At 45.9% G+C, this 27957-nt stretch overlaps 1 long non-coding RNA gene and 1 pseudogene across 1 annotated transcript; both read left to right on the forward strand.

Moving 5' to 3' along the window:
• The first annotated feature begins 1369 nt into the window (after positions 1-1369).
• The window catches only part of LOC129735021 (ankyrin repeat domain-containing protein 26-like), a 69310-nt pseudogene continuing 42722 nt past the window's right edge, over positions 1370-27957 (forward strand).
• On the forward strand, positions 21558-27939 carry LOC129735031 (uncharacterized). The gene is made up of 3 exons (XR_008730503.1): positions 21558-21631; positions 25198-25259; positions 26384-27939. It is a non-coding gene; the product is annotated as an uncharacterized LOC129735031 (long non-coding RNA).

Genomic DNA, 27957 nt, shown 5'->3' on the forward strand with positions numbered 1-27957 from the left:
CTGCTAATCACAGTGAAGTGTGTCCCTCTCTCTGATTGAGGATTTCTTTCCCATCTCTCCGTTTTTCACAAACTCATTGGCAAGAGACAGTTTCTAAGAGGAAGAAGTGTGCTGCCAAGGTGTTCCATGAGTCAAACCATCTAGGGTATACTGGACTGTGACATCACCCCAAAACCTTATGGTAATTATAATAAGGTTTCACCACGCTGAACTACCTAGCGGCATCACCACAGCAGTAGAATAGGAGGATGGTTCCCAACTTATCTACACCAAAGGCGTGACCTGTCTTTTGATTTCTGGACCACGTTTCCATACCCTCAGTGCGCGTTTGTGTTCTTTTGTGGCAGTGCCAGCTCGGCCACATTTACTGGAAAGTAACTTTCTGACCCTGTCATGGCAAGGCAGGTAACTAGATGGTGCCTACAGCCCCCCCCAGCCCCCCTCCCGCTATATTAACCCTTGCTGTTTGTTCCTTTGGCATCCATTTGCCCAGGGCTAACGATGGCACACAAGCAGGACTGCTCAACAAGCTAGGAGGCAAATTGCTCGCAGAGCTGTTTTGGCCATAACTCCCTGACGAGATGCCCTTGCCCTGAACGACAAGCGCTTCCCAGTTTGAGCCATTTGCTTTTAAAACCGACTCGCCCGAGCCCCCCAGCGTGCTCGCAGCGCGGGCCCCGCCGGGGCCAGCGGGGAGCTGCTGCTGCCCGGTACGCCGGCACCCCCCGGGCTTCCCGGCAGCGGCCCGAGTGCTCTGCGGGGGGCGCAGCGCCGCCGCCACCCGCCGCGCCTCTCGCTGCCCCCGGCCCCGCTCGGCAGCGCCGCGGCCGGGCACCGCGCAGGAGCCGCCGGGCACCGCGGGGCAGGAAGTGACGTCACTCGCGCTGGACACGCGCCGGAGCAGACCCCGCCCCCGCCAGCAGAGCCCGCCGGCCGTTTAACCGCCGCGCTCGCCGCTGAGGGAGGCGCTGTCCGCCGCTGCCGCGCTGAGGAGCAGCCTGTGCGCTCGGCTTCCCGCCCTCTGGTGGTTCGCTCCGTAGACAGCCGTACCGGGCCGCTGCCCGGGGCCCCGACCCCCCGGTCCCTGCCCCGGGGTCCCCCCCCGATCCCCCTGCCCCGGGGGCCCCCCCGATCCCCCGATCCCCCTGCCCCGGGGGCCCCCCCGATCCCCCGATCCCCCTGCCCCGGGGCCCCCCCCGATCCCCCTGCCCCGGGGCCCCCCCCGATCCCCCGATCCCCCTGCCCCGGGGCCCCCCCCCGATCCCCCGTCCCTGCCCCGGGGGCCCCCCCCCGATCCCCCGTCCCTGCCCCGGAGGCCCCCCCCGATCCCCCGTCCCTGCCCCGGAGGCCCCCCCGGATCCCCCGTCCCTGCCCCGGGGGCCCCCCCGATCCCCCGTCCCTGCCCCGGCCCACCGGCTGCCTCCCGCCGTCCCTTCCCTGAGGCGGGACCGTGCCCGCGCCCCTGCCGCGGGATGAAGAGGTTTTTCGGGTTCGGGAGGAAGAAGAAGGGGCAGCCGGCAGCGTCCGGCAGCGCCGCCAAGCCCTTCCCCACCGGTGCCTACGAGCTCCGGCTGCAGGAGCTGGGCAAGCTGCACCGTGCGGCCGCCCGTGGCGACCTGGGTCAGGTGCGGCAGAGACTGAAGAAATGCGGCATCGACGAGCGGGACACGGCGGAGCGGTAAGCGGCGGGGGGGCAGCAGCGCCGGGCGGTGCTGGGGCGGGGTGCGGGGGGGGTTGCGGGCAGCGCCGGGACCCGCAGGTGCAGCTGCAGCCGCCGGCAGCTCAAGGGCGCTGGGAGCGAACGGCAGCATCGCTGCGGGGAGCCTCAGCCTGGGCGGGGAGCCAGGCCTGTGCTGCCAGGAGCCCTTGGAGTCGGCCGAGCATCCCCCGTCTTGCCCCGGCCCCCTCCGTGCCCTCGTTCCCGGGGGTGCTGCCTTGCCTGGGGGCGCAGGAGCGTCAGGGGGCCGGCAGCAGCCTGGCCGGGGGGGTTGCAGAAGGAGCCTCAGGGCCATTCTCCAGGCTCGCTTGGAAGGCAGAGTGCATGCACCTCCGAGGCCTCGGCGTGCGGGGTTAGTAGTTGAGCTGAGCAAGCTGCACTGCCTCAGCTGGAGTAAAAGAGGGTAAGCACTGCGTTTAGGAAAGGGTAAATGTGCTGTGTATTGGTGCTGTGTGGACGGTTGCCTGATGTGCCTTTTGTGACTGTGATGTTGCAGCCAAAGCAACATCAGTCTGATTTTAGGTGGCAGTTACTTTGCCGTTTGCTCTGTGGCCTTGGTACAGCTAATTAGTGCCTTGGTTTGGAAAATCTGGGCAGTGCCATGCAGAGGGAGCTGCTGCTTCTGGCAGGTGGTGTGATGTGTGCTTTTGAGTCAAGCACAGCAAGTACTTGGCAGTTATATTTTAGGGAGAAGCCCTGGGCTGCAGCATAGCTCCTCATGATCCACCGTAAGCATAAGGGAATCAGCTGAAGTTTTTGGGTCTTGGATGTTTTGAGCTGTTAATGCCTTTTCTGAAAAGACTCTGAGTCAAAACATCCATGACATTCAGAGGAGATGCTGGTTTAATCGGAGTACTTCAGCATCCTGGGCTGTCTTTTTCTGAAGACTGGACTTTTGCCAGCCAGCTAGCTTATTGCCCTGAAAACACCTGAAACTGTCTAGATTTGTAGGAAGGCGATGAAGAGTGCAGCCAGTCAGCACGTGGGCTGTGTGCCTGAGTGTTGCCAGCCAGTATTTGTTTATGCAGCTGCAGGTGGGGGATGCCATTTAAGGTGGCTTGAGTGCACTTCTGTGCATAATTCAGCTGCCAGAGTCAAGGTGCCCGATGGCATTTATGGAAATAGTTCGGAAAGTTTCTCTCTTTTTCTTCTTACTGCTTCCTGATTCAGTCAGCAGTCAGTCACCAGCTCTTAGCAGACCCTGGTACGAAATTTCGCTAGTTTTTGCGTTTCAAGTTCATCTTGTCTAGAAAGCTTCTTTTCCTCTGAAGGGTTTCCTTCTGTGTGCCGGGCAATTATCAGTGTTATAACAGGACAAATAAAGTCACAAACTGTAAAAAACCAAGCCGGGGGTGGGGGGGGGAGAGGGAGGGAAGAAAGAAAAGGCAGCATACTATGATGAGCACGGTGGTGGTTTTGCCGTGATAATGCCCAGTGCTGAAAAGCGAGGCTGAGAGCAATTTGGTGGCCAGAGCCTGCCTACTTGCTGCAGCCACTGCCCTCTGTACCAGCCATGAGGGTTGCAAGGCCACCTGTGCCCTCTTAGTGCTTGTGGGTGTGATGTGTGTTGTGAGTGACCACCAGATGCAGTTGCGTTTCAGGGCTTCGTGTTGGAAGACTTGGTATCATTGGAAATAGAGGTGAAGAATAGGAAATAATGCAAAGTAACGGCAACAATGTGTGCATTGGTTGTATGAATATCTCAGGTTTGCTGCTCAGGATTTCCAAAAGCAAAATCCTGCACCAGGAACATGGCAAGGATCACACCAACAGGTTCCTTCCATAAAGTGGGTCCTGTAGCCCATAAGACCTCCCGAAAGTACGCTTGATACAGCATCAGTTAGGAGCAGGCAGCTTTCAGAGGTGGTCTAGCAAAACCTTCAGCCTCACTGACAGAGACGGGCACAACTCTGTAGTTGGAAGCACTGTGGGCACAATGCCAGCTAGTCATGGATCCTGGGTCAGAGCTCATCGCTAAGGGAGATTGACCCTGTCAGCTGCCTGTCAGACTGAACTCCAGCGCTCTCATTGCTTGGCTTGTAGCTGCTGGGTTGTCGGCTCAAGGGCCATTCAAAGTGTGTACTGCCAGCCTGCTGTTTCCCAGTGGGGTTGTTTCGTGGCTGCTCAGGCATCAGCAGTTCTCTTCTACTCTGTAGGTGATCAGCGTAGCAGCAGCAGGAGCAGGAACAGAATCTGGGCAGTGTCCCCAGGGCTGGGTGGCAGAAGAACTTCGGTGTTACTGGAGGCCTCTTGCAGGGACAGGCAACCCTGAGCACTGGTGTTCTCTGCCAGCCTGTTCCCTGAAGTGGATCTTCTGTGGAGCACAGCAGGCCTCGCTCCAAGCAGAGCCGTCTCCTGTTGACGGACTGAGAGGCTTGGTTGAGGAGGACAGCAACAAGTCCAAGTTTTCTGAAGGCTTTTCTGTTTGCAGAACTGATAGTGACTACTTGACGTCTGTCATGCTTCCTAGTGGTTGGTAGTAGCAGCTTTCAGATGATTGTGGACTCCTTCATAACCAGTTCTGGTTAGCTTTCAGATAATCTCAGTCAGTCGTTTCTTCAGAGATGAAGAATCCCGCATGTTTCCATGGGAATTTCTCAAAAAGTGGTGGTAGTTGCTCTTGAGCTACTCCTCTGTCAGTGCTCCAGTCTGTTCCCTGTCTGTAGCAAGACATTCCAAATTCTTTGAAGTTTTCTGTATTTCTCTCATCCTCATCTTTGTTGCAGTGGAGGAGGATGTCAGCTGCCCTGTAGCAAGTATCTGTGTTACAGATTACTGTGTTTCTGCATCACCTGCCACTGCATTTGTGTACCTCTCCCTTTCCATTCCCCCTTAGCCAGGGAGCTGTTGTGCTCCTGTCTCAGCAAGGTACCCAAACAATTGCAAGGCTAGTTGAGCTTTCCTAAATACAGAGAAGGACCTGCCTGCAGCGATGTGGTTCAGAACCAGTGCTGGTGTTCCCCTCAGTTCTTGAGGAACTGTGGGATTGTTACTGCATCTCCTTCAAGGGAGGAAGGTCCCAGCTGTTTTCTAGCTTGTTTTCTGCTCTGTTGGGACAGGTGTCCTGCAGAGCAGCAGGTGCTTTGCTTTTGCACAGAGTGAAGCTTGTGCTGATTTGTGCCTCTGATTTAGGGGGAAACACATGCAAGGACTTTCTGGGCAATTTCTTTCAGTATAAGTAGGCTGGTTAATTGACATCAGACCTAAGATGTTCTGTGGTTTGAAGGAGGGGTTTTTTGTTTGTTTTTTTTTCCTCTGGCAAGGCTTTAACTTGAAGAAAAGAGTTTCATTTTCTTATGCTGGTCATGTATTATGGAAACACAGTATTCCCTCCCTGGAGAGGACTTCCTCTGTAGTAGGCTTATTATGACTATCGTAGTTACACGTATCTGAAGGGTCGGGTATTACTTTCCTGTACTCAGGCTTACAGCGTTCTGCTGTCTGGTTTGCTGCATGTAATGGGGGGCACTTTGGTGCAAGTGAGTACTTGGTTTTGTTGCAGTAGTAAGCAAGCTAGAGAAAAAGCAGAAATCCTCGAAGTGCAGGGAAACGCTAATACTCTTTATATAAAGCCCATCTACATCTCTGAGACACTTCTGGCACGTGAATAATCCTAGAACTTAGAGGGTTGCTTGCCATAGTTCTCAGATTCCCAAGCTTTGGTCTTTTTTGCTGTGCCACAGGTGTAGTCCTGCTGGAGGCAGTGACCACCACCTGGGCACAGGAATCTGTGCAGATTAAGTTCTAGAGTGAAGGAAATGGCAGCTTACTAAGCAGATGCTGCGGAGGGGTTTTGCTGGCCAGTCTCGGGTGTTTGGTGCGCAACTGCTGTTACTGGTAACAGAATGAGAAATCTTTTCTTAAGCTTGCTTTGTGCAAAGTGAAACTTGTGGTCATAACAATTTACCACAGCCTGAAATTATTTCTCTAGTTGTCTGTTTGTGCTAATTTAATATGTTTAACTTTTAGGACACCTCTGCATCTCGCTTCTGCGAATGGCCATGTGAATGTTGTTACATATCTCGTAGAAAACAAGTGTAAACTAAATCTTACTGACAGTGACAACAGATCACCACTGATGAAGGTATGTGGAATATGTTATGCTCTTTCAAGTGGGGCTTGTCAACTGTGCATTAAATGAGAGGTGGCTGGAAGGATTCTTTACACAGCTCTGTGTAGAAGCATGCATGTTGTAATCAGCGTGGAATAGGCATATGTTAGCTCAGCTTTGAAGGTGCTCTTATTTTCCAGCATTGGGAAGCTGGGGCAATTGTAACAGAGTGCTGGCAGTTCTTCCTTTTTTGCGTGTTGTTCCCAGGCTGTACAGTGCCAGCAAGAAGAATGTGTAGCTATTCTGCTAGAGCACGGTGCCAACCCCCATCTGGCGGATGCTGACGGCAACACTGCCCTTCACCTTGCTGTCCGATCTCCTAATACAACCGTAGCGGGGCTGTTACTTGAGCATAATGCCAATATTGATGCTCGGAATAAGGTAAATTTTTGTATTTGTTGAAGAAGTTCTTTCAAAAAGTTGTACTAGTATTTCTCTTGTAGGGTTTTTTTTCTTTTATTTTTAAATGTATTTATCTGTCCTTTCAGGAGGGAAACACTCCGCTTATTCTTGCTATCTCTGAACGTCATGAAGATATAGCAGAGTTTCTTCTGCAGAGAGGAGCTGATGTGCATGCTCGAGATCACTGTGAAAGGTGAGTGGTTTGTCAAAACTCTGCATGGGTCTCTTTAGTATTCTTTAGGTTGGATTAATCAGAGGCATGAGAGTGAGCTCTGAAAAAACCCGGGGAGCCACACAGCAGCTATTTCTGTGTGACTTGTGAAAGCACATCTGCGCTTGGCTGTTGTCATACCTCAGTGGGTGCTTTCCTCGTTGAGGGTTACAAGAAGGCATTGTCTGTGGTGGCCCTTCTGGCAGGAAACATGCTGTTAGCTCAGCAGCACTGCCTCAATTTGAAAAAACATCTCCTGCATAGTGGCGTAGTTTGTACGTGAGTGTTGTCTATGTGGAAGCTTTGTCTGAAGATCGAACGTTTGCTTGTTTTGACTCCCTCTTGCATTTTATGGTTGCTCTTAATATTTAATGAAAACTGCTTTTTCTTTTGCTCATTCAGTAATGAGGAAAGTAGTTTTTGAGAGCAAACAGGAATAAAAATAATTACAGTGTCTGTGTCAAATGATCTACTTCATAACATATTTTTGGTGTTTCAGAACCCCACTTATGACTGCAGCATCTGGTGGACAGCTTAATTTAATAAAAGTTCTTCTTCGATATGGTGCTGATCTTTTCCATAAAGACAGTAACGGATGGACAGCTGAGGATTATGCTGTTACTCATGGATATTCTAGGTAAATTTTTGACTTTATTGTTAGAATAGGTTGTCAGTTGTCAGTGTGGCTTTTGAATGTTTTTGGTAATAGCAGCAAGGTTTAATGGTGTGTTGAAAGCTTCAGGACAGACAGTGCTCGGCGACGTCTTCTGATACGTATTGTTCCCTGTGTCTACTATTAATCTGGATGTTGAAGAAAATTTCCGCCCCGAATTGTCTGTTAGATGTCAAGTTTTGATGCTAAACTTGCACCTGCCCAATACAAACTCTAAAACATGTCTGCATCCTACAGTTACCCAGAGGTAGAATGTGGCAAACTGAAATGCATGTCAGTCCTCTCCTCAGACCAGCACCATTGTCCTTACTGACTTCCACTGCAATGAGCAGGAACTACCAGCCTTTTCTTTCAGAGATCTAACATATCCCTTTTGTTAAAATCTTAAGCAGTTTCACCCCTCTTATGGATAGCTTTGTACCTGTGCGTATCCCTTCTCTAAGGTGGTTATGTGTGCTTAACAGCTAGGCTGAAAATATTGTGCCGAGCTGGAGCTAATAGCTTCATAGGTGTGGATATGCACCTCTAGAGTGAACGTGACTGTAGTGAATATTGAAGTAGGTAGTAGCCGTGCAGTAAGTTCTGTGTGTATTACTCTCAGTGAATGCATACAAGTATATGAATTCCTACGGCTATGAATACGTGTAGGGTGGATAAGTGGCTGTTAACTGTTCTATTAAACTGTATAAGCAAGTATGTGGTTGTTTTTACCAAATACGTTTCTTCTCTTTCCCTATATAGTCTTTGTACACAACTGGTGGCATACGCATTCTGGGGAGACAGAGACGAAGGTGGTGCACAAGGCGACACAGTACCTGGCATTCCTCACCGGGCCGGAGCTGCTGGCTTGACGTTGGGTGCACCTGCTGTGGACAGAGGAGGTAGGATCTTTAATCACGCAGGAGCTCACGAGGAAAATCACTGTGGCCTTTTCTTTAGGGGGTTTGTGTTGTCAGCGCTCGCTGTGTTCGCCGTTGACTTTAGGGGAGGCATCAGGTGGAGTAGCACAAGAAGCTTTGTGAATATGCTGACTTGTTGCTGGTTGGAGGTGCTTCTTGTCAGGGGTGAGGACAGCTGCGGTTTGTGTGCTACGGGCCCACGTACGGGGTTGTTGCGTTCTGCCTGCCAGATTGCCCATCTGTCTAGGTTTTCATACCGAGAGAGAAGGGGGACAGGGAAGGAACTAGGTGAGTGGTTTTGGGTTTGGGGTGTGTACTTGTACCTGTAGATGGCCATTCAGATTGTGAAAACAAATTGCAAAAGGTTCATCCTGAGTAGTTGTTCATCTTCCTGTGATTGGGAAGCAACAGATGAGTTAGCAGGACTGTACATGTCTTGTTGATTTCCACTGAGTTTGTGCAGTGGTGTTTTAATATTAATGGTTTCACCTGCACTAAGCTGCTTTTAGTGAGTTGTCTTATTTCTCAGCATCAGTTACGGTTGTTTCTGTGTAGGTGCTGTAGAGACATACTTAGGAAAAATCGTCTTGGAAAAGTCACTTGGTTAGAAACAATAATGCAACTTCTGTGTGTACTGTATCTTCATGGACATAGTTTGATTCCAGTAAAAATAAATAACACTTCTACTTCCAGTAATTTTATGAAATAAACGTTAAAAAGTCCATATTAACTTGTGATCCAGAAAAAAAATTGAATTGCCTTGTTATCAAAAAATTAGCTCCTTCAGTGAGTTCATTTTAAATTAAAAAAACCAAACAAACAACTCCTTAATTTTTAAGATCCAGTCTATGCTTATGAGCTCATATAGCCCTAGAGGAATCTTAGAAAACTAATCTTTTAATATAGATCGAACTTCTTGTACTTTACATCTCAGGCCCTACAGTGGGAAGTTCTATCCTTTCTGTTTTTTTTAAGGGTGTTACATCAGAACTTTGTGGCAAATGGGCAGCAGACAGTGTTCAAACACAGTTTATTACTCCTTTTTTAAATATGTCGTGAAATATGAGCAAAACATGGGCTATTTTTCCGAGTTCACTTTTCCCAGATAGGGGAATTTAATTTAGAGCCAAACTTTGTTCCTTTGACTTGGGACTAGTTATTTTGATCTAGTCAGCGATGTGTAAAGTTTCTTGATAGACTGAAGGAAGATGCGGAGGTTTTTATATTTTATTTTATTTTTGGAAAGGGCTTGGTACAGGTAGTTTAATCAACAAAATGTTGCTTTTACCCAAACAGCACTCTGTGGCTGCCTCCTGTGCACATAGATAATTGCTGTGGTACCACATTGTGATGACTGACAGGCCCGGGTTATTTTAAAATATGTGGCTTGAAGAATAATACTGTTGTGTGATTCCAAAATTGATATGCCCTCAGGGAAATAGGGGTTCTTGAACCAAGTGATTTGCTCGGTTCCTTGAAGACAGTAATACTACTAGCATAAGTCCACAATGTTATGGGAAATCCTCACTTGAAGAGGCATAGTAAGTGTGAAGAGCATATTTATGTGGGTTAAGGACTTGGGAAGAGAAAGTGTGCTGTGTTCTCAAACTGTTCATAGTAGGGCTTGTTTTTCTTGAGTAGTACGAATCTTTTTCTCCTTGTGCTCAGTCTCCTGGAAAATGACCCCGGCCTGTTGAGTGAGAGGGATTAGTAGCATGCAGGGAACACTTGGTGGCATTGATTCTGCGGTCTCTTGCTTGCACACACAAAGCACAGGTCCTGCATCCTGAGTCCCTTTGACAGGCTGCAGTAAAAGCTTTGAAGCCCCTGTTAGAGGAGAAGCTAGACTGATCTTGAGACAACGGAGGAATACCCACTTTGAATTCTTTGTTTTAATCTTGCTCTTCATTCCTATTTTTCTGGGATCTTCAATGTAGTCCTTCCTCCTTTTGCTACTTTTGCACTTGTTGAACATTGTTCAAAATACTCGCCTCTAGTGAGCAAGTCGGTATATTTAAGAAGTTGGCTCATGCTTATTTGAGTGTATACTTTTTGTCAGAACACGAACCTTTTTGTTGATTACAGACAGACTTGCAAAAACCTCCAAATGAATGGCTTCCACCTCTAGCATATCGAATGACAGACTTTTCAGATTTGAAGTTGAAATTTCTTTGGCAAAAAGTAATTATGCATTTTTTCTAAAAGCGAGGGTTCAGATTTCTAGTATGTCTTCAGTGGCAGCTTTTTTTAGCTGCTGCACTGCGTATTGGTGTATTGTTCCTACAGAAACCATTGGTTTTTCGTCATAGAGCTCTTGGAAAAGAAACGAGTGCTTCAGTGTGCTTTATATCTGCTGTATCACCTTTTAAGAAAATTGAGAAATGGAGAAGGAATGAGAAACAATCTTGAGGTCCTTTTTTTCACTCTTACGTGTGTGTTTTTGATAGGAGTCCTCTTGCCACGTCCATTCCATGTATTTGTGGTAACATCAATATAAGCAGGACTCCCTGTTGCTCTGAGGCAAATGTTACGGCCTTGTCACACAGACGTTTGGTGTTGGGTAGCTGCAATAACAGAACCACACCATTCTTACTAAGTAGGATGGGTAGAGCAGGCAGATGGTGATTTGTATTCTAAAGCTTCTGTTCCACAGCACATAGACACGCGTACACACACAAGCACACATGCATGACACTCACAGCAGTCAGTGCACCCGTTCTGGTCCAGTTGTGGCCTGCCCTATAGCCCTGGGGGAACAGGGTATTCACTCTGACTGCTTGTCATGCCTGCGTTCTGGCTGGTGGCGTAGCTTCTCTCTGTGAACAGTTCAGCATGGTCAAATCAATATATGCAGGGCTTTTACCTCAAACTGAGGTAGGAGGGGGCTGTGTCTGCATCAGGCGCCATCTGACACAACCGGCTAGCATATCTCCAAAGTTTGTTGGCACCTACAGATTTTTGGGATGCTTAGACGGAGGGATTTTAAGTGTGCTGTATGTATAAAACACTCTACAAATACGAAGGAATTGCATTGGTAGTCAGTGCTGGGCAAGGACTAGTCAAGCTGAGAGAAATGCAAAGTTGGCAGGACAGTAAACTGCCACGAATCTGTTTCGGTGTTTCAAAATATTGGAATATAGGTATTCTACAATGGAGCAAGTAAATGAAGTTACACTGTTTGACACTGTCCCTTAAGAGTAGAGTTCTGTAGGTTGTGATAGGTTTGGCTTCTACTTCTTGTAACTGTAGAGTAGGCTGATGGTCACAGTACATTCTCCCATTGCTACAGCTTTGTTAATGTACTGGTTAGGTTTTCTGAATTTCTGGGAATTCACATTTATTCTGGTGTCCTTGTTTGGTCTGTCCTTGAAAAGGCTTTCCCTAAATGGATATAGGAATGCCACAATCTCCTAGCCAGACATCAAGAACGGGAAAACCAAAGAAAGGTATTCTATACAGTAGCATTTCAACTGTGAAACATGTTGCGTGATGTACAAATACTAACACACCTGTGATGTTTATTATCTTGGAGGTCTCTATTCTGATGGTTTTGGTTTTATAAATTAGGTTTGAGAGCAGGCTTGGGGTGCTTTTTGTTGGCATGTTTTGCACAGGTCCTTTATTACTGAATTGAGTGATTGCTTTGTGTCATTAGTGATAGTAAATAATATTATTTAAAAAAAAAAGCTCTTCTGTTACTCCAAAATGAAAATGGACTTCAATTAAAGTAGAAACAAGTGATCCCTAGATACTACTTTTCTAGATCCCACTTCTACGGTAGGGCATCAAGATCTGTCTGAAAACTATCTCATAAACTTTCTCTCTTGCTTTTTAAAGGAGAATGGGAACTGGTTTTGATCATTGCTTGAAGTTACTATACATGGAAAGCAAAAGTTCAGATAACTTACTCAACATGATATGCCCTTTGTTTTCTTTTCCTTTTAATGATTTTGTCTAAGACCTCGGTTTGGCTCTCATCATACAACTTTATAGAAGGCTACCAATCTCCTATTTATAAGCAACTTCATTTTGTGATGATAGTTAACGAGAACTAATTATCGAGGACTTGAGGAGTGCTGAAATAGATACGATGTGGAGGCTCTATTTGTTTTTTTCCTTTCTGTCCTGGGAATTGAAGAGGCCTTTTATTTCATCTTAGTTGTTGATAATTGAGAGGTTTTCGCACTCTTCAGGCTGGATTCCTAGAGTTCAGGTTTCTTTAGTGCATCAGTGGTGTGCTAGAGTGCGCTATGGTTGAGTTTGCAACATGTGCATCTGGGCCACGCTGCCGTTCAGAGGGATCTTGACAAGCTGGGTAAATGGGCTGTCAGGCCTGTCTTAACAGAATTCAGCAAGGGCAGATGCCAAGTCCTGCACATGGAAAGGAACAACCATTTGCTACAGCACGTGCTGGAGCTGCCTGGCTGGAGAGCTGCTTTGCTGGGAATAGCCAGAGGGTCTTGGCAGAAAGTGAGCTGAGAATGAGCCAGCAGGGTGCCCTGCCGGCTGAGAGGGTTAACGGTGTCCTGGGCGGTATGAAGAGCAGCGTAGCCAGGAGACTGAGGGAGGGGATTGTACGCTGCTACCTGGCAGTCCCTGGCTTGTGTCCAGCTCCCTGGGTATAATTTTGAGCCCCCAGTGCAAGAGAGAGTGGTCTTTCATCCGTGAGCGAGTTCGGTGGAGGGCCATCAAACTTTGCCAGGAGCAGGACTACTTGCCTTTTGGGGAGAGACTGGGGGAACTGGGCTTGTTCAGTGTAGAGAGGAGATGACTTTGAAGGGGACCCAGCAGCAGCTTGCAGCACGTGTGAGGAGAAGCCGGAGACAGGTGCCTCCCAGTGGTGCGTGACAGGAAGCAAAGGTACAAGAGGCATAAATGGAAACAAGAGAATTTCTAATGGAATGTGGGCAGCTTCACCATGGTGAGAACAGTAAAACAGAGAGGTTGTGCAGTCTCCCTCCTTGAATGGTTCAAGATCAGACTGGAAAATTCCTGTGAGCCTAGTCTGACCTCAGAGCTGAGTCCGCTTTGAGGAGGCGGTTGGCTGAGAGACTTGCCGAGGTCCCTTGTGACCTGATTTATCCTGTGGTCCTGTGTGCCAGTTGCTTTCTTAATTGATGAAAGCTTGGAGCGTAGTATAGATTGCCCTGGTTACGCCTGTCTTGCCTGTTGACTATCCTTTTTGGTGCAGCATAGAGACCTGCTGGGGATTTTTCTACCTGAGGATAGGCATTAGATCTTGGTTATGCTTTTTGATGTTTTTTACCTTTTCAGGATAACCTGTAAGTGGGTAGAGCACCAGCTAGTAGAGTATATAAACCAGTAAAATCTCTGTCAACAGTGTGTGCTTGTGTGTGCAGTATGAGTACTTCAGCAGTTCATTTATTTACTGTCTTGCTAAAGCACCAGTATTTTGTTAACTGTTTATTAACGTAGCCTATTCATGCTATGCTGGGCTTTTTTTAGTTTAGAGGTAGTTCTTAAACTTTTAGGTATAAAAGTTCAAAGGAGATATAACTCTAGTCTTTTTTGTTTTGTCAATTCAGTGTGACTTGAAAAAGCAGTTGTTTGGAAAAGCATTCATTCATTCATGCTGTCTTATGTAAAGTTGACTCCCCAAAGTTTCATTCTGCTATGACATGTAGAGTTGTCCAGGTTAAATGTTTGTATGTGCTGGTTGGTTTTTAGCATGCCAAATCTAATTTCAACATGTCAATTAATGTTTGAACAGCAACAGACGACTTGTCGCAAGGAGACTCAATCGGGTAAGACTTTAAACATACCCAGCACATACCTGAGGAATGATTGGAGAGACGCAGTACTCATTTTGCTTTACTTTTTAAGAAGCTTGGAGAAAGAGGGGAGCGATGTCAGTTGGCGTGCTTCTGAGGAAGAGCTCGATTTTTCTCCCAAGGTATGGTGTATTTACAGTAAATGTCCTGTAAAAATAAGTGATCTGAAGGCAAGTTTTCTGGGGGATTGAAAGAAACTACAGTTCTAGCCAATATTGTTTTCTCCTTAGAAGCAGTCTCTGACCTGCCAGCCTTTTTTCTGCTGTGAGTTTTTCCTAAAAGACCTGTAGCTGTGGCAGAGCATGCAGCAGATTTGTGGTTTGAGGCAAAAGAGCCATAGGCGACGAGATAAACCCCCACAGTTTTGTTTGTTCTTGGTCATTTGAGTCAGATTTTAAGTTTATAAGTTACTAATATAACCTGCTCTGTTCTTCCTCAAACACTGTTAATGTTTCCTGTAGATTTCGTGATAGAATCCTAACTGATAAAGGGCACTTTTTAATGAAGATGTACTGAAATTCTTCATCACCTAGTTCTCCTCTCCTCCTCCTCAGGTTACTCAAGAGTGCTCAGCGGATGAGTTACTCAAACGGGTCATCTTTTTTTCTTCTATTGAGATGGCATTCTGTGCTTGCATGTAATCTCACACTGCATGTTTTCCCTCTTTTTTTTTTTTTTTTTTGAATATGCTTAGGCAGTATTCTTTTTGTCAGCTACAAGCTCTCAGGCCTATTTTTTTTTTTGCTAGTGTTCTGAAGAATTATTAACTTCTGCAGTGATGTCTGGAGCATCAGTTCTGTTGCTCTGGGATTCTGCAGCGATGAGGAACAGGTGTTCTAATTCAACCTACTCTGCAATACTGGAGATGCAAGCATGTTTGGTTTTAACATGATTTCATTTTCTTGCACTGATTTAAATATAAATTATGCATTTTTTGGGCATGTTTTTGAAATTTCAGGATATTCTGGTGAGTGTACTTGCAGGGACTAATTAACGCAGTAAGTCTAGGGTTCTTAACAGTTACTTCCCTTGTGCACACTTGCAAGTAAGCATCCAGAAGCTGCGATCTTAAATATAACTGAATTTTACTGAAGTACTACAAATATTAAACCCGGATTTTTTAGAACTGCTATGCATGTAACCATAGTTTTGGGCACAATTTTCAGAAGGGTGCCTGCACGGTATTTTGGGGGGTGAAATACTCACTGAATTGCATACGTGAGGAGTGTTTTTGTACTTAGAAGTACAGGATGGAGCCAGCACATGACCATTATCAAAAGGACAGCCTGATGACATTTAGTGTTCAAGATTTGATGTGAACAAAAGATTTGTTGTTGTCGTTAGTGGTTTTTTTTAAAAAAATAATTGTTTTTTGGCTTCTTTATTTACAGAAGCTGCAGAAGCCAAACTTGACATTCTTAATGAATGTTTCCCAGCAGTTCAGGAAAAACAGTAAGCTATTTGGAAAAGATTGCATAGTATGCTAATATATAAAAGTAGATTTGCTAAGTCGTTTTTTAAACATTTCTTTTCCTATGGTAAATGAGAAAAGTAGCATTTTGAAAACACAGCACTTAGTCACTTCAGAAAACGTAAGTCATGTTGTTAAAACGAAGCTATTAATCCCCTCCTAAGCCTCTGTCCCTGGCCAAGTCCTTCCTCCATCCTGCCCATCCTTGACTTGGTTCCTTTTCCAGACATTCCCAGATTACTCCATTAATCTGGTAACATGCCTGTTGCCATTTCCATAACTCCTTTTGTTGTTTTGACATAACTGCCATGTCTCCAAAGACGGTGAATAATGAAGTATCTTGCAAGTCGGTACCAAAGCAAACTGTCTTTCAAAATCTAAATAATTTGCAAGATAAACAAGAAAGTTGGAACAAGAAAAGCATGATTCGGGTGAAGTTTCACAGAAATGATGACTCTGAGATGACAAACTGGAAAAAAGAGACACCTCAGCTTCTCTCAGATAGTTGTGGTCTTAAGGAGAAAAAGTCAAGCTTCAGTAATGGCTTTGAAAGTGATAATAGTTCTTTGTCAGCAGGAAAAAAACCAATGCTTGAAAGTCAAAGACCAAACTCTGTCTTTCTTGAACATGTGGATGATGAAGATACAGAAGAAGAGCAATGTGAAGTAGATAATAAAGTGTGTGAAGCGCTGAAACAAGGAAGTGAACACTTGTGCTTGAATAGGCATGAAGAAAACGTAAGAGCAGCATTTCACTCGAGCACCAAAGTAAGTTATATAAGGATGATTCAATCACAAAGGTATTTTCTAAGGGTAATAAAGGTAAGAACCAAAAGGTAAACTGGATTTCTGTTAATACTTCACGTATATCCATCTTTTGATCTTCCTTTTTTTATATTAGAAAATGCCTTTACTCCTAGCCAAAGCAGTTTCTTAGGTATAAGAACAGCGTTGGGCAGTATTTTCAATATTTTTTTAATTGGTTGCAGTGGTTTTGCAGGAAAACAAATAGGCAGTATAATTTTTCTGAAATAAATTCAGTTTTTCTCAGCTGTATGTACAGTTTTTTATCTGTCAAGATTTATTGCTATTTAGTAAAATACCTGGTGTGATGGCTGAAAGTGAGGAACCAACAAGTTTGAGTCAGATTGAGAGCAGGAAGTTAGTGATTTTCCTGGAGCAAAGTAGAGGAAAAGGAGCGTGTTCCAAAACAATGTAACTGAAATGAAAGCTAGAGTTAGGCTGACAGGAAGAATTGCTTCTCAGGAGCTTTGCAGAGCCAGGGCTAATGACTTAGGGCTAATGTCATTGCTGTCTCCTCAGAGATTCCCATGGAAAAACTGAAGGTGTTGTAAAACAAAGCTCGACAAAGTTTCCCTGTTGTCTTACACAGGAAAAGCATTTTTAAAGTTGTCGATGGGTGGCTAAGAAGGTGCTTGTTTCTGCTATTTCCAGCTGTTTGGTCAATCTCTTCTAGGAAAAATCACCTGAACGGGAAGAAGAGGAGAAGGAGCAGGAAAAGGAAAACACTGGTGAGGAGCTACGAACTGCAGTTGTTGAGGGTGTGAAAAATTCTATTTGTAATGATAGCCATCAAGTCCACAGTGCTTCCAAAGACGACACTGGTGAGAGAAGTGAGTTAGTAAATACTGATCCCAGTTCTTCCTCTATAAATATTAATGCACAGTAAATGAACTGAAATGGTGCTTGACTTCTGAAACAGTAAGTTTTTCCCTTGCCTGTGAACCCTAGTGGGCATTGGCAAGGAGGAAAGTAGCTTTTGTTCCTTTTCGTTCGTTCCTGAAGAACAAATTGTGGCCTTGGATTCCAAACGATGCTAAATGGAGCAGGTGTCATTCTTGGTTTTGTTGCTGTGTTCTCCCTGAAGCGATCAGAACAAAACGCACGGTTGAAAAAGAGGAGGATTAGAGAGTCTTGGTGTGACAGTAGTATTCCCCTTTCTGGCCCGTGCTGTCAGACTGAAAAGTTGTGATTGCTCTTGGCTGAAGCCTGGGAAAGATTTGAGTCAATCTGAGAGAAAGCTGTTCTGTTCCAGTGCCTCACCTTGTCCAGTTTTAAAACGTAGAAAGTCTCTCCAGTGCCACACTTGTGTGTGCTCGAAAGCATTGCCCCGTCAGTCAGGGCTGAGCACTCCGGTACTCACCTCGGGTCTTGGAGCAGGAGGAGAAGGCACACTTTGCATTGTCTGTCTGCAGAGAGTAGAGTGGTGTGGTAGATGTTACCAGAGCGTGTGTAGCTGCTGATCAAATGCTACAGAGCGGGCCTGGCAGAACCTGCTGTATTCCAGGTGTTGTGCCTATACGTGCTCTTCTGTCGGTGCATTTTAGCATAAGCCTGCATTTGGCACAGTGTAAGTAGTCCTAGCTGAGGCTGGAACCAGCAGTTCCCCTCTGCTAGGACGGGTGCCCTCACTGGTCCCTAGCTCCTTTCCCGTTTTTGTGTGCGTGTCTCCACGAGAGCGAATCCTGAATCAGTTTTACCTAACGGACTAGCTTAAAACAGAGAAATGAAGATAGTTTAATCTGGCCAGGAACCTACTGAGACTGAGCCTTGCGTGTGCCTAGTAGAGAAGAGATTGGGATGTTGGCCCCTGAGATAGAGACAAGTTGTGTGTTTGGGGTGAGATTTTGGGCTGTGAGCCTCTCCTCTTTTTAAATGGCAATGCTTAGGTGTCTACCTACTGGGAAGGTGCAGGGTAAAAACTGCTAGTCAAGGAAGATCTTTTCTGGTAGCGCTACAAAAGGAGCATTGTTTCTTGCTGATCTTAGCGTGAAGATGTGTCGGGTGGTGTTTCTATGGTACTTCTTGTACAGTGGATAGTGGTAGTCAGTGGAAAATTCTGGAGCTGTAGACTGGAGAGCAGGTGACCTAGAACACTATGCCACAGGGCTGCAGCGTGGGGGAGCCTCTTCCTGAGCGTGACACAAACCCGTGTTCACTGCTGCTTGTAGCTGTGTCAGCTGTTGTGCATAGCCATCTCCTGCTGGAGAGGAGGCAAGAGAGGTGGCGATCCAAAGGAAATAGCGTGGTATGTTGTGTGCTGGGTGTGAAGAAACCCTCGAATTCAACACTCGCTCCTTAGTTTGTCCTCAGCAACAGAACCGCTGTGCACCTTTTGGGCGCAGGGGTGATGGGGAAAAGCAGAGTGAAATAGAAGGGCTCAGTGTCTCCCCTCTTCCTGCGTTTGTAGGTGCCCTGACTGCAGTGGGAGCAGAGGAAGAGGAAGATGCTGAATCTCCCTGGGATTCTGAGGTATTCCCTGTGAAGGACACCGGGGTTCCCAGTGGGGCGGGGGTGGGGAGCGAGATCCAGAAGCACTCGGAGCTTGGGCCCTGCCGCGGCTGAGGCTTATTTCCCCTTCTCCTGGTTCTGCTGTATGTTTGTAACTGGGGGCCCTTGAAATACTTGTGCTGTGTGCTAGCTGCTCAGCGAGGCTTGGGGTGAAGGTAGGTCGAGCTAATGATTTGGGTCTCGTGGCAACTGGCCCTTGCAGTTGGGTTTCTAGTACAGTATTGCGGCAGTGAAGTTTCTTGCTGCTTAAAATAGTCTGAGCTTCTCAGCGGGGCTGGCGGGATTGTTGCTTTTTCACCACACAACTCTGTTCCGCTGACGTGTTCAGTGGTTGCCCTTAGGGTCTGCAGCCTAGACGATGAGCTGCTTTGGGAAAGAGCCTTTCTACCTTTTTGGCCCTTTTTGAGAGTAATGTTCAACAGAGATACCGCACGTGCTGGCTGTGTTTGCCCTTTTAGTTCTTCCTGTCTGTGGTAATGGGTTAGAAGAAAGCGAGCAGAGTCTGTAGCTTACGCCCTCTGACTTTTCTTGTGAGGAAGAAGGAACTCTTCCCCACCCGCTTCTTAAAAATACAAGGCTCAAATGCTGCTGCGTTGTTTTGGGGTTTGTTTTTTTTTGTAGAGCCTTGGTTTCTGTAAGCTTTGTCTTGCTTGTCTTTGTTCAGCCCTTGCAACCGGGAGTAGCAATGTGTTCGCTCCCCACTGCAGGACGTGTGCCTGGGGAACATCAGCACAAATTTGAGTATCGGGTACGAGTTCAGTCGAAAGTTGGGCCCCCCCCAGACCTGCGGTTACGGGTTCGCAACCCACAGCTCGAGTTACCGTGTTAATTCTCTCTTGCGGCTGTGCAGTTTGCCAGCGTGACAGACTAGTTTAGATGAGTTGTGAGGTTTTTGCCCAAGATCTGAAAACACACAAGTCTGCTGTGATTTTCCAATATACTGTGCCTTGACGTGCCCTTTCCAAGGGGCTGATCAAAGGCTTTTGTGATTCCATGCTGTGCAAGTTGGCTTAGCAGGAACATTTTGCGTAGAAATGAGTTGAGAATTTGTACCGATGCTCACGCCTGTGTGTTACGCTCTACAGACGGATTCTGAAAGTCCGGAAGAAGGATCACCTGGTGTGTTGCTTCCAGCTGCAGACAGACACGGAGCACGCTCGCGGATTGTTTCAGGGGAGCGCCACACTGGTAACTTCGTGGTGGACTAAATGTTTGTCTGTAAACACGTATAGGCTGAAGTGAGCTTTTATCGATGTCTGCCTTAGGAATGCGCTTACGGTGTGGGTGCGCGCTATAGCAGTGAAGTGCTTAGTATTTGTTAATTAACACCAGCTCTCACGGCGCTTGCTGGCAAGTTGTAAGGGAAGTTACCTCGTTTGCGTTGCGTGTGTCCTTTGGATGTGTTTGTATCTCCTTGGGTTCGGGTTCTTGTGGCATAGTGCTGAAAGTGTATGTGGTTTAGGGCTGACCTGTCTGAACACCTGAACGTTCTTGGATGATAACGTAGCAGGAGAAAGCTATGATCTGGCCAAGCACTTTCCCCCCGTCTTAATTTTTGATACCTTGCTGTTATGCTTTGCCTAGGAGCTAAAATGTGACTGAAAGTTCAGGGTTTGTTGTGAAGGGCTTCTGCCTGTAGTTTGTGCCGCTGTCTCTTGAGCATCTGGAGTGTAGAATGGCAGGGAAGTTTTGCTGTTGGCGTAGAACTCTCATCTGAAGGATTTCTCCTTTACTAAACGGTCAGTCCTGCTTGTAGTGTAAGTATGATAGAATAGCTGAAGAAGCGTATCCAGTTTTAGTTTAGTAAGCTGGAAGCAAAACTTTAAAAGCTCCTGGGAGCTTGTAAATCCCCTTGCTGAGTAGTTGTCATGCTTTGTATGATTCTACTAAGAGAAGTTTAAAGTCAGCGTAAAAAGGAGGTAAAAGGTGATTACGCTAATCTTTCTAAGGTTTTTCTGTACTGCTAGACCACCAAGTTTACTGAAATCAAATGCTGTTTGCTTTTTAACCGCTTTTGTAAACATGAAAATTTTGCTGTGGAGCCCTTCTTAGTAACATTTCGTGCACTTCTTTCATGAGAGGACTCAAACTGTAAGATGACTAAAGCAGAGGACTTGAGAAATATAGGTGGGCCAGTAGATTGTGTGGGTTTGTAAATGATTTCCATGTTGGCCAAAAAATTTTTTAAAAATTACATATTTGGAACTGTGCTATAAATGCAGATTACAACCAATTGTAAGGTGTTGGTTTTTTTCCTTTCCACACAAGCTAGACCCGAACAACCTGATAAGAACTAGTTTGCTTCTACCTCATTGAATGATGTGTATGAGGTGTCTGTGTCCGCGCCCACGTTTCCTCTGTCCCATCAATGGAAAGGAAAATACTCCTCGACATTAAACACTTGTAGGATAATCGCAGTCGTAGTGCTGCTGGCCTGTTTTATGGTAATTCGTTACAGCAGACCAGCTTTGGCTTTTGAAATAATCTTTGTAGAAGGCAGGATTCAGCTCCTCAAAATAAGTATTTTGATCTTGTTGTTGTGTTAACAAGCATGTCCTTCCTGCTTCCTATGGATTGTCCTAGTTCTGTGAGTATTATTTCTTAAATCCAAGGCGCACGATGGGAAGCGTGCGTTGTCCATTTCTTGTATACCGATACAAATGCTGGATGTTGAAGTGGATTGAATGTTAAGTATCGCAGTCTCGATGGAATAAAGCTTGCGAGTAATACTTAGTTGTAGAAACTGCTGATGTTGAATGGAGTGAAAGGTACCTTCAATTAAATGAAGTAACACTTCCCAAAACGTTTTTTTACCTCCAGGCATTTTGGAGAACCCCGACAATTCCCAGGTAAGTATTTGTTTGTGTCAGACTGACTACTTGTCCTGCTCGTTAAATATTATGTAGTTACTTTAAGTTTGATTTTTTTTTTTTTTTTTTTTTTTTTTTTTTTGTCGTCATTGGGTTGTCTTTCATAGCTGAAGACCCCTGCATCTGTTTTGGAAATGAATGAAACCTCTCCTAAAAAAATGCAGCAGAAATCAGGTAATGTTCACGGCATGTAGTTCTGGGTTTAGCTTCGTAATCTTTCTAGACGGGAGTATTTAATAAAGCATCTGATTGATTTGTTTTGCGGATCTGTTGGAGGAATTTGGTTTAGGACACGCAGAAGATGTTGAAGGTGTTCATAACAATCTCTTTGTAGTGTTCTTTTATGAACAGACCCATTGTACTTGCAATTTTCTTTCTAATACGAAATTAATGGCTCTAGCAAGGCATCCCGGGAGCAGGTGGTGTGCTGAAATATACCTCGGTGTATGCGTTTGCTCCCTCCTCTAGCCTGCTGTTCAGCACTGTCCATACCCTTCCATGATGTACGCTTCCTACACCGTACTTGCTGTCATCTCCCCTTTTCAGGCAGTCCTGAAAGTCTGCTTTTCTTTCAGGGGCTCAACCCCCACCCCCCCCACCCCCCCCCCCATTCCTGATTGTCTTGGTCCTTTGAGCATGTGCTGTGGCTGATTCCAGGCTAGGGGGCTGTAGGCTAGGCTGTCCAGGAGCTGCAGGTGAGCCACAAAGGGGAATTCTTGGGCTCGTGCCGTAGCTGTAGTTTGCAGGAATTATTACTTGCCTGGCTTTATCTCTACCTGTCTGGCAGTCGTTTTGAAACATGTACAAACACGTTCCTCTGAGGCTTCCCTCTCTTGTTTCATGGAAAATGACCAGCAGGCTCAGAGGCAGGGGAGGGAGGTGAGGAAGAGAGGCAAGATGGGAGGAAATGAGTGTCAGCGTGTTGTCAGGAATTCTTTTTTCTTTGGAAACAAGGCTAAAGTTGAGGCGGCTAGCTGGTCGGCTATGTATTGGGGAGAGGGTATGTAACCTTAATGGGGGTTTTTTGTTTCTTTGTTCTGAGGTTTATTGATTTGTATAGTTGATAATTTGTGTTGTATTTTGTATTAATCACGCTTGTTAATCGGATGAGAAACAATTTGCCATTCAGGTTTTAGAGTTTCTGCAATTGGCTATTGACAATATAAACCAGAGAGAGGTGAACAGATATGCAGAAAAGTAAGCGGACTTGGAACTCTTTGTATTCTCTACTTAGAAGTTACAAGTTCTTTGGCATCTGTGCTTTAGGCGAAGAAAAAAACCAGTATTGTTGTTCTTTTGACAATAATAGAGATGAAACTTCTCTCTAGGAGATGTATCTTCCTCCTTCTCCTCTCGCTCTTCTCCCTCTCCTGTATTTGCAATGGGTAAGCAACAGGTCCTCTCTTGCCCTTTATTTTGCAGTGACGGTGTTCTGGTAAGACACACAAATACTTGTTAGAGGTTGTTCAGTTAAAACTTGAGTTTTGGTTATGCGTGTATTCCACAGTAATGTGAAGCGTAGCCCCACAACGGACCGGTATGTTACGATATTCCCGACACAGAAAGGTTGCCTTTTCGTGGCTCATTTCATGGCGGCTGTTCTTCCTGCGTGGCTTTATTCAGCTGCGTCATGCTGGTTTTTAGCCATATGTTACCTTGAAGGTCAGGTGCCAAGAAGTAGGTGTAGATGTAAAAATTTCTTTCTTTCAAACATTTTATGTTTGGATTTGGGTTTAAGGAATTTAGGTTGCTTCGGCAAAGCATCATGATTCCTGCAGCACAAATATTTCTGACTCTAAAAGGGTTGAAATGCCATCCTTGACAACTTGATTTCCTAAATCTGGAGAACAGGTACAGTATCTTTCACAATTAAATGTTCAGTGAGGGCTGGAATTTCCCATTCTATTTACTTTGTTACTGTCGCATAGTAATACATTCTTAAAATCTCTTTTTGAGGCAAAGTAGTGGTGTTCTCGTGTTTTCTGTATAGAAGAGTAGCTGCTGTCCACTGCAATCTGCAAAAAGTCATTATGTAAGAGAGTTTATGAGGAGGGAAGCCTCAGAATAGAGTGGAGAGGTGAGGACTAATTGGAAAGAGCTCAGATGACCAGAAGTCATTTTTCAATGCTAGCTAGAAGAGCAGACAGAGTAAAAGGTGGGGGATTCGCATCTTTTTGTGTGCGCTGCACTGCAGGCATCCGTTAATAAAAATGCATGGTAGCAATAGATGACAGGCAACAATACTGGAATCTGGTTTACCCTGTGAATTTTTTATATACGTTTTTTTGAATGGTGGTCTCTTCAGAAGCCTCGGAGTAGGGTTCTGCCAGTGTTTTGACTAAGAATTTCTCCCTGTGCTAAAAGCGAAGAACTCTTGACAGCGAGGAGTCATCCTCTTTCACAATGTTGACAGAAGCCAATAGAAGCCAGTGTTGGCAGAAAATAGACTCGTGAATTACTGCTCCAAGGAAAGAAGAAATTTTACTTGCAACAGCTAATGGGAGAAGTCCTTATCTTTTTAGTTGATGTTTTTGAGTTATTTTTCCAGTGGTTGGAGAAAATAATTACGGACTGGAGTTACTGACACGATGAGAACTGGAATTTTGCAGGTAGAAGAACACTGTAGCCTTTCACCTTTCCTGCTTCTTCCTTGTTCTGTACCCATCATACAGAAATGTCAAGATTGATTAAACCCTATGGAAAAGGGTTCTTAGGGGCTCCAACGTTGTTAAAATCTTACCTAAAAAGGGAGACTTCAGGCTCAGATAGCTGCTGCTGAAAACTTTCCCGTTGACCGTGATGGGCAAGGCTGCAGAGGAGTTAAGGGTTGCTTTTCATTCTAGCAGCATGGCGCCTAGTTTTGAAGTGACTGCACTCTGAAACAGAATCCGAAAGACGAAGACACCTACGTACTCTGAACAGAGAATGTGACTTGCATCCTTAGAAGGCCCGTACAAAAGAAAACCCTGGGTGCTCGCAGGTCTGCTTTTATCCAGCTTTCAGGCAGATACGGTTGACCAGAAAAGCTGGTCATTCAGCCTGTGCTGTGCACAGGGGAGGTGTCACAGCTCTCCTGCATCCACAAAATATCTAAGTCTATCTTCTAAGCAAAATTGTGGTGCCCATGTTACATGATGGGAGTGATGGCGCATATCAAGTTGTATGGTAGGAAGCTGCCTGCATTTTTCTGTTTGTGACCTGAGTGAACACTGGTGAAGTGACAGAAGAAGTCTGGTAAGCGTACCTTCATGGAAGCAGAGTAGGAGCAGCCCCGTCTGTCTGACCGACTGACCACCCGCTGCTGTACTTGGGTGGAGAGGCTCCTAGGAGTAGCACATAGACAATGAAAGTTTGTGAAAGGAGTCACCTGCAGGAGAAAATGCCAAAAGCGAGGTTGGCCCTGTGATTCATCAATAGTAGACCCTTTTGTATTTTTATGATCTTCTGGATTTTCTTCCTGTCTTGCTCGCTTTTCTTGTGCGAAGAATGTTGCGTCCCTCTCTAGCAGCAAAGCTTTGTGCATAGCCGTCTCCTGCTGGAGAGGAGGCAAGAGGTGGCGATCCAAAGGAAATAGCGTGGTATGTTGTGTGCTGGGTGTGAAGAAACCCTCGAATTCAACACTCGCTCCTTAGTTTGTCCTCAGCAACAGAACCGCTGTGCACCTTTTGGGCGCAGGGGTGATGGGGAAAAGCAGAGTGAAATAGAAGGGCTCAGTGTCTCCCCTCTTCCTGCATTTGTAGGTGCCCTGACTGCAGTGGGAGCAGAGGAAGAGGAAGATGCTGAATCTCCCTGGGATTCTGAGGTATTCCCTGTGAAGGACACCGGGGTTCCCAGTGGGGCGGGGGTGGGGAGCGAGATCCAGAAGCACTCGGAGCTTGGGCCCTGCCGCGGCTGAGGCTTATTTCCCCTTCTCCTGGTTCTGCTGTATGTTTGTAACTGGGGGCCCTTGAAATACTTGTGCTGTGTGCTAGCTGCTCAGCGAGGCTTGGGGTGAAGGTAGGTCGAGCTAATGATTTGGGTCTCGTGGCAGCTGGCCCTTGCAGTTGGGTTTCTAGTACAGTATTGCGGCAGTGAAGTTTCTTGCTGCTTAAAATAGTCTGAGCTTCTCAGCGGGGCTGGCGGGATTGTTGCTTTTTCACCACACAACTCTGTTCCGCTGACGTGTTCAGTGGTTGCCCTTAGGGTCTGCAGCCTAGACGATGAGCTGCTTTGGGAAAGAGCCTTTCTACCTTTTTGGCCCTTTTTGAGAGTAATGTTCAACAGAGATACCGCACGTGCTGGCTGTGTTGGCCCTTTTAGTTCTTCCTGTCTGTGGTAATGGGTTAGAAGAAAGCGAGCAGAGTCTGTAGCTTACGCCCTCTGACTTTTCTTGTGAGGAAGAAGGAACTCTTCCCCACCCGCTTCTTAAAAATACAAGGCTCAAATGCTGCTGGGTTGTTTTGGTTTTTTTTTTTTTTTGTAGAGCCTTGGTTTCTGTAAGCTTTGTCTTGCTTGTCTTTGTTCAGCCCTTGCAACCGGGAGTAGCAATGTGTTCGCTCCCCACTGCAGGACGTGTGCCTGGGGAACATCAGCACAAATTTGAGTATCGGGTACGAGTTCAGTCGAAAGTTGGGCCCCCCCCAGACCTGCGGTTACGGGTTCGCAACCCACAGCTCGAGTTACCGTGTTAATTCTCTCTTGCGGCTGTGCAGTTTGCCAGCGTGACAGACTAGTTTAGATGAGTTGTGAGGTTTTTGCCCAAGATCTGAAAACACACAAGTCTGCTGTGATTTTCCAATATACTGTGCCTTGACGTGCCCTTTCCAAGGGGCTGATCAAAGGCTTTTGTGATTCCATGCTGTGCAAGTTGGCTTAGCAGGAACATTTTGCGTAGAAATGAGTTGAGAATTTGTACCGATGCTCACGCCCGTGTGTTACGCTCTACAGACGGATTCTGAAAGTCCGGAAGAAGGATCACCTGGTGTGTTGCTTCCAGCTGCAGACAGACACGGAGCACGCTCGCGGATTGTTTCAGGGGAGCGCCACACTGGTAACTTCGTGGTGGACTAAATGTTTGTCTGTAAACACGTATAGGCTGAAGTGAGCTTTTATCGATGTCTGCCTTAGGAATGCGCTTACGGTGTGGGTGCGCGCTATAGCAGTGAAGTGCTTAGTATTTGTTAATTAACACCAGCTCTCACGGCGCTTGCTGGCAAGTTGTAAGGGAAGTTACCTTGTTTGCGTTGCGTGTGTCCTTTGGATGTGTTTGTATCTCCTTGGGTTCGGGTTCTTGTGGCATAGTGCTGAAAGTGTATGTGGTTTAGGGCTGACCTGTCTGAACACCTGAACGTTCTTGGATGATAACGTAGCAGGAGAAAGCTATGATCTGGCCAAGCACTTTCCCCCCGTCTTAATTTTTGATACCTTGCTGTTATGCTTTGCCTAGGAGCTAAAATGTGACTGAAAGTTCAGGGTTTGTTGTGAAGGGCTTCTGCCTGTAGTTTGTGCCGCTGTCTCTTGAGCATCTGGAGTGTAGAATGGCAGGGAAGTTTTGCTGTTGGCGTAGAACTCTCATCTGAAGGATTTCTCCTTTACTAAACGGTCAGTCCTGCTTGTAGTGTAAGTATGATAGAATAGCTGAAGAAGCGTATCCAGTTTTAGTTTAGTAAGCTGGAAGCAAAACTTTAAAAGCTCCTGGGAGCTTGTAAATCCCCTTGCTGAGTAGTTGTCATGCTTTGTATGATTCTACTAAGAGAAGTTTAAAGTCAGCGTAAAAAGGAGGTAAAAGGTGATTACGCTAATCTTTCTAAGGTTTTTCTGTACTGCTAGACCACCAAGTTTACTGAAATCAAATGCTGTTTGCTTTTTAACCGCTTTTGTAAACATGAAAATTTTGCTGTGGAGCCCTTCTTAGTAACATTTCGTGCACTTCTTTCATGAGAGGACTCAAACTGTAAGATGACTAAAGCAGAGGACTTGAGAAATATAGGTGGGCCAGTAGATTGTGTGGGTTTGTAAATGATTTCCATGTTGGCCAAAAAATTTTTTAAAAATTACATATTTGGAACTGTGCTATAAATGCAGATTACAACCAATTGTAAGGTGTTGGTTTTTTTCCTTTCCACACAAGCTAGACCCGAACAACCTGATAAGAACTAGTTTGCTTCTACCTCATTGAATGATGTGTATGAGGTGTCTGTGTCCGCACCCACGTTTCCTCTGTCCCATCAATGGAAAGGAAAATACTCCTCGACATTAAACACTTGTAGGATAATCGCAGTCGTAGTGCTGCTGGCCTGTTTTATGGTAATTCGTTACAGCAGACCAGCTTTGGCTTTTGAAATAATCTTTGTAGAAGGCAGGATTCAGCTCCTCAAAATAAGTATTTTGATCTTGTTGTTGTGTTAACAAGCATGTCCTTCCTGCTTCCTATGGATTGTCCTAGTTCTGTGAGTATTATTTCTTAAATCCAAGGCGCACGATGGGAAGCGTGCGTTGTCCATTTCTTGTATACCGATACA

The sequence above is a fragment of the Falco cherrug genome, unplaced genomic scaffold (assembly GCF_023634085.1).
Source record: "Falco cherrug isolate bFalChe1 unplaced genomic scaffold, bFalChe1.pri scaffold_108, whole genome shotgun sequence".
NCBI lineage: Eukaryota > Metazoa > Chordata > Aves > Falconiformes > Falconidae > Falco > Falco cherrug.